At 46.5% G+C, this 15,834-nt stretch overlaps 1 protein-coding gene across 1 annotated transcript in view; it reads left to right on the plus strand.

The window, feature by feature from the left end:
• ADAR (adenosine deaminase RNA specific) overlaps nucleotides 1-15,834 on the plus strand; it is a 42,936-nt gene that overhangs the window by 787 nt on the left and 26,315 nt on the right. The window lies entirely within an intron of this gene.

Raw genomic sequence — 15,834 nt, forward strand, 5'->3', positions numbered from 1 at the left:
TTTTAAATGTGTGCGGAGGGTCCCAGCGTGGGGTTAGCTGAGGGAGCAGAGTCTAAGCGGCCCAGAGAGGAGACGGCTTGCACAGTGGCTGTGGCATTGGGAGCAGAGAACACAGAAGCATTAAACTGTGGAACAAATATGAGTGATGATGCCAACTTCTTTCTTTACCCAAGAAGACTTGTTCCCATCTTTCAAAGGTCCTGGAATATCTTTTTCATCATTTCATTATTTGACAAACAGTTGAGTGCTTTGCCGTGTGGGGGGCAGGGAACAGTGGAAGGGGGCATGAACTTTGGAGTCGGGCCTACCGTTCACCAGCTGAGTGACACTGAGTGAATTATTTAGTCTCTCTACTCCTACTTGGTCTTATCTCCAAAATAAGGATAATTTTATCTACCTTGCAGAGTTGTTCTCAGAATTTGAAGTGTCTAGCTGTTTTTAGTAAGGGCACAGCACCCAGGCACTTGAACTTGCTCCCTCCCTCCTTTGAAGGTACAGCTGCTTGAGAAACAGGGGAGCTTTTTGCTATTTCGGAGGTTTGCTATTCTGCCAGATATGATAAAGCAGACTTGGGTGGGCGGAGTGGTTTAGGTGGGCGGGGCAATCTTAAAATCCATAATCTCTCTGCTGTAGACCTCAACATTTTAGAGCTGGAAAGAGGTGAAGGCCACACTTTGTTAATTATAGCTTCTTTTTATTGAGTTCTTGTTATTTGCATTACACTGAACCAAGCACTTTACATATGCTAATTTATTTAATCCCTCCAGCAATCCAGAGCAACAGTTAAGTATTATCCCCATTTTACAGAGGCAGAAGGTGAACCTTAGCCAAGATCCTGACACTGGCTAAGGGCAGAACTGGAATTTGAACCCAGGCCCTCAGGCTCATAGTTTGGGTCTTGTTATTTCTCAGTGGCTAGAGTCCCAGAAATGTGAACCTGAGTGGTGAAGGAAGGGAGGCTAAGCAGAGTTGAGAGGGCCAGTACTTCCTGTAAGAATAACATCTCAAATTGTTCAATGATAAATTATCTTTTGCTTTGCCCGGCATTGCCCTGGCCAGGTGGCTTATTTGGTTGGATGTTATCCTGTGCACTGAAAGGTTGCAGGTTTGATCCTTAGTCAGGGCACATACCTAGGCTGCAAGTTTGATCCCCAGTCGGGTGCATCCAGGAGACAACCAATTGATGTTTCTCACATCTATGTTTCTCTCTCTCTCTCTCTGTCTCTCACTCAAATCAATAAAGTCATATCCTCAGGTGAGGATTAAAAAAATACTTTGCCCACATGTGAAATGAGATTTGGCTTTTTCACCCCGAGAAAAAGGAAAGGTTCATGAGGCACATGACCTACTGTGTGCACACAGTGCTGGGACCGTGCGCACACAGTAGGTATTTGGCAAATGCCCGTGAAAGAAGAAAAAAATCTGAAGGTATTGTTATTTCTGTCAAAAGGATACCCATTGCTTAATACGCAAAGACTTCCTTAAGCAGAGCTATATGTAATGTATCTTTCTGGTTTATGGTTTTAAAGACTTGAAGCTGTGTGTCAGACCAAGGTTGGTGTTATCATCTGAGACCAACTGATTAGAGTTTTCAGATACGAGAACAGCGGGATCTAAGCCTTTGGGCTTCTGCAGTGATCCCTTGAGATACAGCAGTTTATTTATTTGGCTGTAACATCTACTAGGCCTGGGCTGTGATGGGTGCAGCTGCTTGGGCTGAGTTTGCTGGAGAACACTGCATTTTCTGGCATCAGGAATAAAGAGTTCAAAATACTAGTTTGTTACAAAATTATATATCTGGGAAAGATCTGTGACTGATATGCATTAATGTGGGAATAGCAGAGTGGATTTAAATAGATGATGTTCTTCGCATTTTGGATGAGCTATGTTCTGTTGGCCCTGTGTTTGAAAATGACTTAGGATTGTATAGTCAATTACTAGGGACTCATAAGGCTTATATAACTCACCCACCTAAACTGTGACTTACTTGTATACACCCTTACCCCAAGGAGCTCATGTTGCTGCTTCTATACCCTCAATAGGTGGAAGCCACCTATTTCACGATCTTCATCAAACGTAATGGGAGAAACCCTCTAACACAGTTCAACCTCCTTTCCGTCTGTCCCTCACCACTACCACACAGTGGTGAAGCTCTTTCCCAAAAAGGGGATATATTAACATAGTTGCAAATGGCAGAAACACAGTGTAAACTAACTTAAGCACAAAGGGGTTTTTTACCCTCTTTGATCATTTAACTAGGGAGTCCAAAAAGGAGCTTCAGGCGTGGCTGGATCATGAGGCTGAAATGCAATCATGAGGACTCTCTTGGCTCTGCCTTTCTCTGCTTCTTTCTTTTTTCTTGGCCTCAGTCTCCTGCTGTTTCTCCACACATACTGAAAAGGCCGACTGCTGGCTGCCGGCTGCCCCAAGCCTGTGGCAGTAGAGCTGTCTTCAGGCGTTGTAAAATACTCACCGTGGACAAGCAGATGGGGGGCCCCGATGGGACAGGTCTCTGTCACAGGCCCACCCTTGGGGTGAAGGAGTCAACTGCCTCTCCCCACTCACAGGGGACGGGGAGTCTGGGGACGGGGCAGGCAGAAACAGCGGGTGACTGCACTGTGCGTGTGTCTGCACGCACGCGTGTGTCTGTGCGCTCACAGCCACTTCTTGGAAGCCCTGCCAGAGCCTTCCAGCTGAAAAGGATCCTCCTGGTTTTGTTTGTCTGTCACACATTCGTTCTGTTTGGCATCGACCGTTTGTTCTCTGCCCCTTCCAGGCTTTTACATCGGCCCTTTGGGTTGCCCTCCCCCGCTGCTTCAGCTGGCTGACTTCCTTTCAGAAGCCTTCCTTGGCCTCCACCAATGAATTAGGCAACCTTTCCCATCAACGCCTCAGCACACCCGACTGTGGATTCGACTTCTGTTGGATGGTTGTCTAAACTGGTCACTTCTCTAGATGGAGAGCCCTCGAGCACAGAGGGGCCGTTTGCTTGGTGTTTCCCACCCCCCGTCCTTGGCTGGCGTTCTCTTTCTTCATTGCATGAGCATCCAACCGACATTATGTATTTATTTGTGTTTTGCCTGTCTTCTCACTGGAGCATCAGCTTCGTGAAAATAATAGGAAAAGAATTTTCCTTCTGCTTACTGCTGTGTCTCTAGGGCCTAGGGCAGTGCCCGACACACAGTATGTGCCCAATAAATGTTTGTTAAACGAATGAATGACAGTCTGCTCACAGGGAGAATGTGCCGGCATTGTGGTGAGGAGGATTCTGATCTACATGATAGATGCAGCTCTCACGGTAAATGTCTGTGAACTCGAGTGCTGCGAGGGTCCGCCCTGGAAGGGCAGGACCTCTCTGCCCAGGTGCATCTGTCTAAACCTGCAGAGACCGAGGTCAGGCCCCAAGGAGAAGTCACTGGAAACTTCACCTGTGAGATGTCGTACTCCCCTCAAACCTTTCCGAGCGATGACAGGGTGTATATTAAGGCTTTTTTCTATAGTTTGAATCTTTTTCCATATTTGTTTTTGAAACTTTTCCTTGAGCACTTCCAGTGTGCCAGACACTATTCTAAGCCCTTTTTATCAGTAACAACTCACTCTTTGACCAGAGTTTTGGGATCAAGGCCTGTGAACTTTAAAACATTTATCAAGTACCAAAACACTCAAGAAAAGCTTTAAAAAATCCTTATTAGAAGGTTATGAAAGAAACGAGACCCCTCTCCCTGCAGCCTGCCCCGCCCTGGGAGGTGGAGCTCTGGCAGTAGCTCCGTGTGTGTGTGTGTGTGTGTGTGTGTGTGTCTCCTTCCTGACCTTCCCTCAGGGTTTCGGTTAGAGCTGCTGATCAAGTTGTTGATGGGTTTCTGCCCCCTGCAGCCCTGTTCTACGTGCTGATCTGCACTTGCCTCTCCCGTAGCTGCCTTCAGGGTGCTTCTGCTGCACCCTCCACGGCTCCCCAGGCAGAGCCGCCCGCTCGGGTTTGTGGCAGTGCCGGCTGGGGCACCAGGGGCCCAGAGTGAACTCTGTCCTTCAGCCATCCGTCCCCCAGGGAAGGCCCAGTCCTCATCTCCCGCCCGCCCCCATCTTCCTGCTTGTCGAGGTGCCTTAGCGAATACTATCCATGTCACACTCACCTCCTGATCAAAAGAATAAATAAAAATAAAAACTGGGAGGTAGGGAATTCTATTTTCGAAAGAATAGTTCTCATGAAAGCACTGTAGACTTGAGGTGAGATAATAGTGTTTAGCCCCGCTCCCTTACAGTGCCAGGTCCTGATCTGCTTCCTGGGAAGGGGACTCGGGCCCCACTGCAGTGCCTGCGGTTGCGCTGCCCTCCTCTCCCACCCCCCCCCACCCCTTCTTTCCAGGCTGGTGTTCTCACTGAGACAGGAGGATCTGAAATAAATTGAAGAATGACATCTCTTTTTAATTTGCTTTTTTGTTATGATTAAGTTTTAACTATTTTTATATACCTATTAAGCATTTTTATTATTTCTGTGTTTAAATTTTTCAGTTAATATTTTATCTAGTCACTTATTGTGTTATTTTTATAAATTATACAAGCTCTCTTAAAAAATGAGTATGTGCTCATTATTTTAAAAAACAAACAAAAAAACTTTATTTTCTGTAAATAGTTTTCCAATTTGGTATTGGCCTTCTCATTAAATATACATATTTTTCATCTTTCTGTAGACAAATTGCTTGTAAGCTTTAAAGTGTTTTTTCTTGTTCTGTATTCTAGTATTTTATGATTTGCTTATGACATACTACTTTAAAAAGCTAATACTCAGTTTTATTTCTGATTATGACGATATTTGATAAAAATATTGTGTAATGTTTTAAATAAAATCAGTATGAATTAGATAAAGGTCTATGTTTTGTTTTAAAGATCTTTGCATTAGTGTATATATCATATATTTTTCCTTTTTAAAATAATTGATCAGAATATCAAAGCATGCTCTATGAAACTGAGATTCAAATACACGTGTAGTTCTCATGATCGCAGTGTTCTCAGCATTTCCTTAAACTGCTCCGTGTCCATTTGTCCACGTCTGTCAGTTGGTGTGACGAGTGCTCGCATTCCACCCACAGCTTCAGAGTGCATAGCCGCGAGGGTGAAGTTAGCCTCTTCTGGTGCTCTTACTCCCACTGCTTCCCAGCTCTCTTTTACTGAGATATAATTATATGCAATAAACAGCACACAATTTATGGGTGTCATTTAGTGACTTTTGACAACTATATAGTATACCCATTCAATCACCATTCGAATCAAGAAAATAAAACACTTCCATCACCCCAGGAAGTTCTCTCAGGCTCCTTTCTAGTCGCCGCCCTCCCCAAACCACCACTATGCTAATGTCTGTCATTGTGAGTTAGTTTTGTCTGTTCTGAAATTTCATGTAAATGGAATTGTGCTTTTGTAAGTGGCTTCTTTTAGCCAGGCTAACCCGTGTTGCATGAGTCAGCATCTTCTGTGTGAATGTACCTCAGCTGTTCCTTCGTTCTGCAGGTGACAAGCAGTTGGTTTGTTTCTAGTTTGAGGCTATTAAGGATAAAGCTCCGTACCCTGGCCAGTGGCTCAGTGGGGTGGAGCATCGTCCTGTACACCAAGGTTGCAGTTCATCCCCCATCCCAGCACATACCTGCGGTGCAAGTTCAATCCTTAGTTAGGGCACATATCGGAGGCAAGCGACCAGTGCTTCTCTCTATATAAAAATCAATAAACATATCTTCAGGTGAGGATTAAGAAAGAGAAAAAAGGAATAAAGTTCTATGAACATTCTTTTTTATTGTGGTAAAATACCATGACATTTACTATTTTAACCATTTTTAAGGTACAGTTCGGCAATGTTACATATATTCACACTGTGAAACATCTCCAGAACTTTTTCATCTTGGAAGTCTGAAACTGTACCCATTAACCAGCAACGTCCCTTTCCCCTTCTCCCTCCCCCGGTTCTACCACAACTCTCCCTGTCTTCTTCTGGTTGTTTCTTTCCGTTTTTCCGCCAGCATCGGTGCACAGTTGCCAGGTTGTAGGGAGGGCAGTTACGTACTTAACCCTGGAAGAAGCTGCCAAACGGTTACCAGAACAGTTGTACCTCTTACATTCCCACCAAGAGCGTAGGAGACTTGTAGTTGCTTCATTCCCTGACCGACGGTACATACTGTGAGTTTTTATTTCAGTTGTTCCGGTATCTGCAGTGGTGTCTCATTGTGGTTTTATCAGGTCACATTTTAATTCATTTACGTGGCTGTTTCTATTATTGTACTGAGCTTCTTAAGGGCAAATTTCATGCAATTCATTTATCCTTTTGTTACTATTAACTTTTTTTCCCTATTGAAGAGGTGACAGGTGCTTTGTTATAGAAAACATGAACATTGGTGAAAACTACAATATTAAAATGAATAAGATTACTGGTAGCCCCAGGCCTCATCACGAGCAGTTTGCTGTCTCGTGCAGTGCGGCGTTGGTCACCCCGCAGGTAAGGCTGTTCCAGGGGCTGGCTGAGCGGGCAGCTCAGCGGCGTGCCCGCCCTCCCTTCCGTCATCTCGGACGGCGCTGCTCCACAGCCGGGAGCCGGTGTCCCAGAAAGCCCCTGGCAGACTTCCTCTTGTGTTTCCTTGACCAGAGTCATGTCACCTGCATTACTGACAGGAGACATGGGCGTGCAAAGCGGGAGCTGGGCCTTCTCCAGGGAAGTGGGCGGAGCCAGGCGCTCTCGGAAAGGAGGCACTGGTCTGGGGGCCAGTCGGCGCGGTCTGCCACTTGGGCATATTGTTTTCCCAGACTTAAATTGTTCCCTCTTTACATTTTATGTTCTTTCCGCTTATTATGCTCTAAACACCTTCCACGGTGTTCACTCTGTAAATATCACTTCTGGGTGTCGCGTGCTCTCCAACCGCACCCGAATGCGCCTGACTGTGTCTCCAGTTCTGGACCTTAAGGCTGTTTTCGATTTCTGCTATTGTAAACAGAACTATAGCGCACATAAGGTTTTGTAGTAGATTTTAAGTTCTCCATCTCAAGGTAGATTTTTATTTACATTATTGATAGTAACTGTAGGAGTAGGTTTACATTATTAGTAACAATGACTGCTATTAGCTGAGGTTATGGATGTACTGAAGACTTTGATACACATTGTGCAATTGCTTTGTAAAAAAAGTTGAACTCAGCAGTTTAGCTTTCCCAGCAGTATAGTAGAGTGCCTGTTCCTCCTCCTCACTTTTCCCTTGTCTGTCTTTCTTTCATTCAATCAGTAATATATATCCTATTGGCAAATATTGGCTGAGTACTTTCTCCAGGCAGAGCACGTGCTGGGTCATGGGGTTACAAGACTTGTTCTGCTCAGGAAAGACACATTGCAGTTTGTATGAAGAAAGCTTCCCAGGGCTATGAGAACTGCAGGCGTTATAAGCCCACTTCCCCCCCCCCCTCACTTCCCTTGCCCCGCATGGGGCAGGCGTGGAGGAGGAGCCTGTGACTGGGCTTTGCCAGGTTTGCAGGAGTGCTCTGTGGCTGCTGGGCAAACAGGATGGTGTCTTTCATGAAGCCTGGCTGGGACGGGCTGGGCGGTGGAGTGGGGTCACATGGCAGACCTCGTGATGGACTTGGGCCTTCCTCCAGAGAGTGATGGGCAGCCACGAATCAAGGGGTTTCCAGAGAGGAGATGGTGGTGACCCGATCGTGTGTGGAAGCATTTGGGAGGGACCGGAGTGGACCCTAGAAGAAAGATGAGATTGCAGAGGTAGCCATGGAATGCCCAACCAGCACCGAGTGAATCTCTTTTTTTTAATTGCTAATTTCATTAACGAGAACGTAATTTATCACATTTCCGTGGCTTTAATGGTTAGTGTGATTGGATCACTTCCCCACATGCTTGGTGGGCGTTTGCGCTCCCTTTCCGGTGGGTGGCCTTTTGCAGACTGCTGCGTCAGTGGGGCGGCCCCGTGTGGCAGCCGGGCTGCCCCCTGTGCAGCCACAGTGCTGGCCGTCACCCTGAACTTCCTCTGCAGCTTTGTTCTGCCTCGGTTTCCTCTTCTGTGACATGGTGAGGGTTACAGGTAAACCCCAGTGCCAACCCACGTGGGCGCTGCGTGTGTGTACGTCTCAGTTAAGTGTGTGGGCCCCGTGAGCTGTGAACATACATGAGCTGTGTTTAACTCGGATTCAGGGTCTGTACTCATTTTTGTTATTGTTATGTTTTTAACTCTTCCCTACAAACAAACTCAAACACTGCGTCGCTGTTCTGAAGTACAGACGTTGTCTGCGTGAGCAGATGCCCGGCCTCTCTTTCCGGGGCGTCTCCCGCCACTGTGACACCGGTCAGGTCGCACACACCATTTGTGTATCGGTGTATTTATCAAAATGCTTTACAAGTAATCTTCCAATCCATTTATAATGTCTACTGGTTTGTTAATATGAGACAAGGCTGTAAATAGATTTCTTTCTCGTGAAGCCAGCCAGTAGGCTCCACCTGCTGACTCACCCTCCTCCCCTCGCCGGGGCTGTGGTGCCCCACCTGCGGGGGCCACGCACACCTTGGGTCTGTTTTGGGGAACGTGTCTCCGTGGTTAGGCTATAGCTCCGTTCTTGTATCATGCTAGGACCGCCTTGATGTGAGCAGGGCAGCTGTCCTTTTAAAAAAATAATTTAGCCATTCTTACCTGTTTGTTCTTGCACTTGAACTTCAGATTAATCGTTTCATTAGGTATGCACTCCTCACTGTCTCTATCCTCATTAGAATTTTCAGTAAACTGCTATTTAATTTGGTACTAATTAGCATTTATAAATTATTTGACTATCACATTTGGGGGTTGTATATTCTATTTAACACACATGTATTTCTCAGCAGAGTTTCATACTTTCCTGTATTTCTTAAGATTATTCATAAATGTTTCTGTTTTTTTAAAAAAATGGTTTATTTGCTGTTAAGGATATAGTATTTCTCAAGAACGAAGTTGTCTTGTCTTGTATATTTCTGTTTCATACCCAGCCACATTCCTTGACTGGTGGTGGTTCTAAGAGTTTTTTAGGTAATCCTCTGTCAAGTAGGGTTATGATGCTATCGCAAATAATCTGGGTTTGTTTCCTTTTTTAATAGTTTATCTTTTATTTGTTTTGTGTTATAGAATATGCTAGAATTTGCCAAACAACATTAAATACAATATTTCTTTGATTTTAAAACCATTCAGCTTAAGAACATGCTATTGATTTAACGATAGCTTTTGGGGGCTACTATTTGAAATGCCCACATGTTGTAACTCACGTTCCAATATCAGACGTGTGTGGCGTACATCTCACAATTGGGGAAATAACATAATAGTGGTAACAGTGGCTCCCATTTCTTATTTTAGTGGGATTTATGATAGTCTTTGTTATGTTAAAGAATATTCTTTTTTCAAGTCAAATAAAAAGCTCTAATTCTGCTGGACAGTAAGGAGAAGGCTGTACTGTTCGGTTTAACAAAAAGGGGACATGGTAGCTGCGCACGTGTCAGCCAGGACGCTGGCGTGTTTGGCCCTTGCCCTCTGGCCGCCCCAGGTGCGCAGCGCCCACTGCAGAGCGCGGTCTCTGGAGGCCCTGCCCTCGGGGCTCCCGGCCGCACGGCCCATCGAGGTGGTATATTAGTCTCGAGCATGGCAGTGACGCATTTGGTTGCTTAAAGCAACAAGTTTATTTTCTGACTGTTCTGGAGGCCAAAAGTCAGAAATTGGTACCACTGGGCCAAAATGAAGGAGTCTCGGGGCTGTGCTCCTTCCGGAGGCTCTAGGGAGGAATCCCTACCTCACCTTCTCCAGCTCCTGGTGGCTGCCTGCCTTACTTGGCTTGTGGCCACGTCACTCCAGTCTTTAAGGCCAGAATCTTCACATCTCTGTCTGCGGCGTCTTCACACACCCTCTCCTCTCTGTGTGTAATGGAAATTTTTGTGAACTTGTTGGTGCTGAGGGTGATGCTTTCAACGATGTGTGTTAGCAGGGGCAAAGCCTTGGTCATGCCCTTTGGAAAGAAGACTGTCGACACCTGGAAATGGCTCCAAGTCGATTCTCAGAAAACCAGTTCATTATAAAACTGGTTCTACAAAGGCCGCTGGACCTCACCCCACCCCAGCCCCCACTGCCCCTGGTCCGCAGCTCTACGGGGCAGGGAGGTGGGCAGAGGACATTTTCTCTAATACTGTTGTGAAGGCAGAATAAAAACTGGTCAATTAAGACCTTAAAGAAAGAAATCAGTTCAGCATATTGGTTGCTTAGTAAAGTGATAATTTAGGAAATTGGCCATTTGGCAAATTGGCTTTCTGCAGTTGGCTCTTGGGGAAATCAGTCTGCTTCCCTAGAAAACACTGCGGGACTGGGGCAGAGGCTGTCTGCAGCCTGCCCGGAACAGCAGTGCACTCGTCCCCTCTGCTCGTCCCTGCAAGCCACGGACACGGGGACATTGCCCTTGCAGGAAAGTGGGACTCGGCCCAGCCACTCGTTCTCTGTGAGGGCTGGGTCATAGAGGGGAAGAGGAAGAGAAAGCAAGAGTAGGAGGTGCCCCACCTTTGGACCCTGACTCAGCGGAACCCAGATGTGGGCCAGCAGCTGAACTTCTCTGTGCTGGTCAGGCCAAGCGGGAGGGCGGTCAGCTGGTATGTGCCAGCCGGACGTAGGAAGGCGGCCGTAGGGTGTCCAGACTTAATGCATACAACCTCAGGTTGTATGGGGTGATCTTGGGGAGTTGTTAGGAGACTAAATGTGCACTAACTGTTTCAACTTACAGCATAAAATACTCAGCACAGGGCTGTTAGCCGTTGTTAGTGGTACTGTTCTGACACTGGTGCGACAGTCTTAATGTGTGATCATACCCACCACCACAGTGCCTGGCGCCCACTTCTCTTCTTCATTGTCTGGGTAACTTAGGGTACAGGCGCTTGTCCACTTTGGAGACCTGTTTGTCCTGGGGGTACCTGAGGCATCTCTTGTTTCTTGTAACTTCAAAAGCCAGTCTGGTCATTAACATCAGTGGAGTATATACACAAGCACAAACACAGCCACGGAGCACTACTCAGGCAGTTGCCCAACTCACTGTTCTGTCTGCAGAAAGCCTTACCGATCACCAAAGCAAGTGGGGGCTACTGGGGGAAGACCCTGAGGATTTTGACATTATGTTGATGCAGCATGAACTGTTACAATGGAATAAAAAACCCAAAGATAAAGAAATGAAAAGAAACAACAAAACAAGGAGGACAATAAACTGGTGCCTGGCAACCCTGCAAATTGCTGATTATGTATATTATGTGCACATATCACCTTGGACTAAAGATAAGAACAAGGGTTTATTCCTGTGCGCATCCTTTTCTAACACAATGACCTGGGAACTAAAAATAACTCAGCGCTCTATTGCCTTTTGGTGATACGTTGCCAGTGTAGTAGCACACATTCACAGGCAGCGCATTTCCGTTGCCGCATCCCTGTGTGAGCAAGTGTTGGAGGGGCCTGCAGACATCTGCCTTACCAGAGGGAGCAGACGATCCAGCTGGATGCAGCCCATATGTGCAGTAGTCTGGTATACGAAGCCGTAGACTAAAAAGACTTGTAAATCCCCTTCCCTGCACACAGTGAGGTTAAACAGAAGATCTGCAACAAGCCAGACTAATGGTTATTTATGGTGAAAAGGCAAGAATAGCAGGGATTGGAAACTAAAACCAGACCAGTAGCCAGATGATAACGTCCTCCCCATAAGGGGGATGTCCAGGCCCCTGAAGGCACATACGGAGCCGGAGCTTGGCAGCGTTACGGGAAAGCCAGAGTTGGAGTGAGGGGCTTTTTCATGCTCACCTTATTTTAGATGGTAACTCTGAAACCATTTAGGTGGTGGTTAGTAAATAGCGCTCGGTTACTGCACAGCGGGGCAGCAGGCGCGCTCAGACCCCAGGAACGGGAGCTCCCCAAAGTAGTCGAGGAGCATGTTCCCGGTGCCTTTGTGCATGGGGGCAGCACAGGAAGGGAAGGCACTGGTCCACAAATGGGGGAGGGGGGGGAGGGGTCATTTTGACTGTTTGCTTTTCTGTATTTTCTGGAATTTTCTCTAATCAACTTTTTTTTACTTCTTTTACCTTTTTTAAAAAATATATTTTATTGATTATGCTATTACAGTTGTCCTATTACCCCCCTTAATTTCCCTCCACCCTGCACACCCTCTCCTACCCACATTCCCCCACTTTAGTTCATGTCCATGTGTCATAATTTCTTTAGCTTCTACATTTCCCATACTATTCTTGCCCTCCCCCTATTTTCCACCTACCATCTATGCTACTTATTCTCCGTACCTTTTCCCCCTCTCTTCTCCTCCCACTCCCCTGATGCTAACCCTCCATGTGATCTCCATTTCTGTGGTTCTGTTCCTGTTCTAGTTGTTTGCTTAGTTTGTTTTTATTTTGTTTTAGGTGTGGTTGTTAATAATTGTGAGTTTGCTGTCATTTTACTATACATGGTTTTTATCTTCTTTTTCTTAGATAAGTCCCTTTAACATTTCATAAAATAAGGACTTAGTGATAATGAAGTCCTTTAACTTGACCTTATCTGAGAAGCACTTTATCTGCCCTTGCATTCTAAGTGAAAGCTTTGCTGGATAGAGCAATCTGGGATGTAGGTCCTTGCCTTTCATGACTTGGAATACTTCTTTCCAGCCCCTTCTTGCCTGGAAGGTCTCTCTTGAGAAATCAGCTGACAATCTGATGAGAACTCCTTTATAGGTTACTGTCCCCTTATCTCTTGCTGCTTCTAGGATTCTCTCCTTCATTTTTCCCTTGGCTAATGTAATTATGATGTGCCTTGGTGTGTTTCTTCTTGGGTCCAACTTCTTTGGGACTCTCTGAGCTTCCTGTACTTCCTGGAAGTCTATTTCCTTTGCCAGAATGGGGAAGTTCTCCTTTATTATTTGTTCAGATCACTTTTCCACTTGTTGCTCTTCCTCTTCTCCTTCTGGTACCCCTATAATTTGGATGTTGGAATGTTTAAAGATGTCCTGGAGATTCCTAAGCTTCTCCTCATTTTTTTTTTGAATTTTTATTTCTCCATTCTTTCCTGTTTGGTTGTTTCTTTCTTCCTTCTGGTCCACTCTATTGTTTTGAGTCCCAATTTCCTTCCCATCACTATTAGTTCGCTGTGCATTTTCCTTCATTTCTCTTATCGTAGCCTGCATTTGTTAGTCTAATTTGTGACCAAAATCAACCAATTCTGTGCGCATCCTGATTACCAGTGCTTTGAACTGTGCATCTCATAGGTTGGCTCTCTTTCAGTCGCTTAAGAGTATTGCCTGTGGGGCTTTCATTCTGTTTGAGCCATCTTTTTTTTTTTCTTCCTTTGGTCTGGTCGCTCCTGTTACATTGAGGGGCGGAGCCTTAGGTGTTCACCAGGGCGGGGTACCCTAGTCGCTGGGTTGTGACGTTGTATGTGGGGGCGGGGTCCGAGAGGGAACAATGGCGCTTGCTCCACTCTCCGTCGGACCTCAGTCTCTTCTGCTACTGGGCCCCTCTGGTGCCAATTCCCGTGTGGGTGGGTTTGTGCACCCCATGGGACTTTCCAAGGACCTCTCTTGTGAGGCTGGGAGTCTCTCCCTGCGCCTCAACTCCCACAGGTGTTTTCAGTCAGTGCCCCAAGGCTCTATTTCCCGGTGCTGGGATCCTGGGTTGTGTGCTGTGCCTTGCTTAACAATCCCCAGCTCCCTGGGTCTGCTGGTTGCCACCCTTCAGCCAGGGTCTGCCAACTGGCGCTTGTGCACTCAGGGTCCATCTGCTGCGGTCTTGAGCGCCCAGGATGCCTTACGAGCCCGGTCCCAACACTCTGTTCTCCGTGCCGTGACCCATGCCCGGCTGCCCGACTCTGCCCCTCCTATCGGTGTGGATGAACATGTCTATTTTAACTTCTTGGTTGTCTGACCTCCATACAGTTCAACTTTCTGTCAGTTCTGGTTGTTATTCTGTTTCTAAATTATTGTTGTCCCTATCTTGGTTGTGTGAGGAGGCACAGTGTGTCTGCCTATGCCTCCATCTTGGCCAGAAGTCCTGGTTAATTTTTTTTTAATCAAGCCCATACAACAGAACAGCAGAAAGGTTCACGGGTCACCACCTCACAACCCTGTGGACCCCAAAGCAATTGCTGGGGGCGGTGGAAGTTGAAATGTTTATGAATGAGACTGGCTGCGGTTACTTGAGCTGCTAAGATTAAATTACAAGAGCAGTTGTTCTTTCAAGGCCCAACTGACCCTCTGCTTAGAAGACAAATCTCCCTTCTGCTCTGCCACTGCGTCCTATGTTAGATTATAAAAGGGACAGGGCAGCAGCAGCAGGCTTTCCCCTGCCCAACTATGATTAAGGCTTTTCTGGAATATTCTTGTAGAAGGGTTAAGAGCTGTGGTGTTGTTTAGCCCAAAGGCAAGGTAGCAGAGGTAAGACATAACTTATTTGAAAACAATGGAAAAATGGAAAACAATATGGGGAGATAGGCTGGAATTGTTATAGCAAGAGTCTGTTCTTGTTCTTCACCTTATAAAATTATGACGTAGCGCAGAAAGAGTGAGTGCGTGACAATGAACCACTGGGAAGCAGCTGTATATGTGTCCGCCCCCCAGCGCCATCAGCCACAGTCTTCCCCACCAGGCTGACTCTTAGCTGGGAGATGGGGGCTCTCATGCGTGTCAGGTCCTCCGTACTGAACACATGTCCAGCACGTGTCAGGCGCTCAGACTGAATGAGCTGTGTTCTGAGATGGTGAAAGTGTCTAGTAGGGTAAGTGCAGAGAAACGCAAAATGAGGGACCACAAATTGCACCTGCTCCCCCAACCTAAAGTAAGGAAAGGCTCCCTTGGAGGTAATAGCTGAAACAGATCTTCAAAGACTGTTGCACCAGAAGCAGTGCAGGAAGCACAGTATACACCAGGGAACAGAATGTGCAAAGACAGGGAAGCAGGAAAGAACACAGCCAAGCCAAATGTGAAGTCTGGGGCGACTGACACTTAGGGTGACTGGAATAGGAGGAGAGTGGAGAAGGGACATCAGCTGGTGGTAACGCTGGAGAGGGACTGCCTTGGAGGTCTCCAAAGCAGTGGGGATAAAATTAAACACAAAAAGGAAATGTTCAGAGGTGAGGGTTTGTTGAGCACTGGGGCTGATCCATAGAATTTTTTCTAGGTATCTTGAGCAAAGTAGAGCAGACACATGAGCCTGGTCACAAAATCAACTGAAGTTTCGCCTCTAGATAATACAAGCGACCTTTCGGACAGTCGGGCTGTCACTGGAGCGAGTGCGATGGTGGTTTTCCACAGCCAGACCTGGAAAGCCTCACTCCCCACCTCTGTGACTTGGGGATCTTGTCTACCAGGTAAAGCTGTGTGAAGATTAAGGGGGTGTGTGCCCTCCTTGAGATGGCTGGATGGTGGCAGCGGGTAGGTTTTATGACGTAGATCCTAAATTGTTCAGTTGCTGTCATTGTCTTGCATTTTAGTGGCTATTACCAGTTCATGTCTGTTCATAATATTAATCCTATGTTAATGTTAACCATGTAAGAGATCTGCCCTCAACCCTACCCCACCACTTGCCACATTAGGGATTCAAGGTCGGTAGTGCGGGGCCAGGGCGACAGCAGAGGGAGCCTAAGGCCATTTCTCCAGTGTGGGGCTTCCTGGTGCGTCTTTGTTTTCCTTTGCTTTTTCCCTTGCATACCTGAGAGGGCCGCTTAGTAGCATTCTTAGTTCAGTATTTACAGATGTTTTCCAAAAGAAAGAGCACCCTGCCCAGGATTTCTGAAAGGAAGGATTGGAGCTATAACCGGCTGAGACCAGGCAGCTTCTGTTAGC

The sequence above is a fragment of the Phyllostomus hastatus genome, unplaced genomic scaffold (assembly GCF_019186645.2).
Source record: "Phyllostomus hastatus isolate PE091 unplaced genomic scaffold, TTU_PhHast_1.1 phas_scaffold_216, whole genome shotgun sequence".
Classification (NCBI taxonomy): domain Eukaryota; kingdom Metazoa; phylum Chordata; class Mammalia; order Chiroptera; family Phyllostomidae; genus Phyllostomus; species Phyllostomus hastatus.